We start from the raw sequence: 2,506 nt of genomic DNA, 5'->3' as shown, positions 1-2,506 counted from the left end.
AAATATATTGTCAACTTGCAAATCTTCAAATGCAAGTTCACTTCTTCTTTTGTCTTCCATATGTTTCTTTTGTTAAAGGGAATTTAATAAATTATTGATTAAAACCATAATATTAATTGACATGGATAGTTGACTATGTGGAATATCGCAAATGGCCGCCTGCATGCTTAATTTGTTTAATGACAAGTTGGAAACATAGAATTTTCTATTTGAATTTTGATTAACCTTTTCTTTCCTAAATACTCATCAATTATCAGTCTGCTTTTTAGTCATTTGAATTTCTATGAACGAATCATGCTATCTCAGTCAATCTAAGTCACCTGATGAATGCTAAGTATTTATTTTAGTTTGATTTGGGAATTTCAAATTGAAGAGTTATGTATGTATATAGATCATTGATATTTGATATTGCACACATTAATTTTTTTTATTTTTGTGACAGTATTAATTAATCATCTTACATGTTTAATTAACGATATTGTTTTTTTCTTGATCATTTACTACCACTCAGATATTTAATTGTAAATTCAATATAAACCATGAATGCTAAAGATATTTATTTGAAACTATTGTGATTTGTGAAATGTTTTTTGTTTATGTGTTGTCGTTCGGCAAAATAATTATATTTGTAAAAATGGAGTTGGACTAAAAATTCATAAGCATTTCAAACGTTAGTATAGTTGCTAGAGGTTGAACAACGTCAATAATTTTTTGGGGGTCAATTTAAAATTATATATAAAATTCGTGGACATAAGTATTTATAATTATTAAGATACGATGTCTTGACATCAAACATCATCGTTTTATCATCATTTAAAGGGGGATTATATTTATAGTACGAAATAATGATCTGGGATTTTTTTCGTGATGACTAATTAAAATGTGGCAAATTCAAGGTTTAGAATAATTCACTAATGCAATATATATATGTACGTTTACTACGAACTAGGTTCTATATTAGGTATTTAGGTACTCCACTTTGTACTGAGTCATTGAACATATTTCCATTGTCATTTGATCGAAAAATAACATTAAACAAAGTACTTATATTTAATCTATAATGCTAAACCACGCATGAGATTCCCATCTCCACTTGCATTAGTTGCAATTGACATCATTAAGAAATATAAATATAAAATTATTGGATGCCATTGTCCTAGGTCAACGAGCTCTGTTTGCTTTTAAATGGCCTATAAAAATGAAGGATTAAAATGGTCAAAAGTGTGGCACTTGATTACTTTGAAAATAATTTGGGTATAAACTATATACAATATGAACATATGATGAGAAAATCTTTTAGAAAAGTAAAGCGTGTAGTTTACTTTAACGTTGGATCCCAGTTGTCTCAATTAATTAAACTATTGCATTAGTTAATTTAATGGGATTTTGAATTCATTGAATTATTTTCCACAACAAGTCTTCTAGATATTTTTACTGAATCCCTAATTTGTGGAATTCGTTGCATGCATTTTTATGCCATAGAATTTTTATCTGGTCCATTCAATATTTTTGAGCCAACACATACCAATCCTTTTTTTAGCTGTTTGATTACAGATGCTTAATGTCAACATATTTGACTATTGATTCATTCGGGTTGACTAATAAATATATGATCGAAAACAATTACATAATTTCGGGAATCCATAAATAATGCTATGTTGTTAGAAGGTCTTGGATGTTAATTCAACTAGACTTTATATAGTAGTACTATCATTTAAATATTTAATCTATATTTTATTAAAAAAATATATAGAATTTAGAAATTTATTTATTTTATATAAAAAATTAATTATGTAAAATTTCATCAATAATCTAAATCACTCAAAAATATATTTTCCATAAAATTTGAAAAATACGACTCTTGTTAATGTTTTTCTTCTACGTCCGTTTTCTACCTTAACAAAGTAGAATAGTATTTTTTATATAGGAAACTAAGGCCATCCACTGCGCTGTCTCTATACCGTCTATTAAACCGAACTTAACTACTATTTGACTACTATTTGAGGGTCCCACTGTCCTTTTTTCCTCCATCCCTTAACTAAGGGACGGAACCTGCAACGCTCCGTCCCTTATTCCGTCCCTTAATTACTATTCATTCAATTTCATTTTTTATTTTTTTTTCCAACCCAATTCAATTTAAACAAACACAATTCATTAAAATTAAAACAACATTACAACATAAAATAAAAATACAACTTAAAATTTAAAAAAAAACATAATTAAAATCTTAAAAAAATAAAAATGACATAATTTAAAATACAATTTTATATGGACATCCTTAATGTTTTATGTTTCACTTTCGATGTGGGACAAAATCATTCTTGGATGTCTCTATAAAAGAGAAACAACCAAGAATGATTTTGTCCCACATCGAAAGTGAAACATAAAACATTCAAGGATGTCTCTATAAAAGAAGAACAACCAAGAATGATTTTATCCCACATCGAAAGTAAAACATAAAGCATTCAAGGTTGTCTCTATAAAAGAGAAGCAACCAAGAATGACT

This window comes from Salvia splendens, chromosome 21 (genome assembly GCF_004379255.2).
Source record: "Salvia splendens isolate huo1 chromosome 21, SspV2, whole genome shotgun sequence".
NCBI lineage: Eukaryota > Viridiplantae > Streptophyta > Magnoliopsida > Lamiales > Lamiaceae > Salvia > Salvia splendens.
This window is presented reverse-complemented; position numbering follows the sequence as displayed.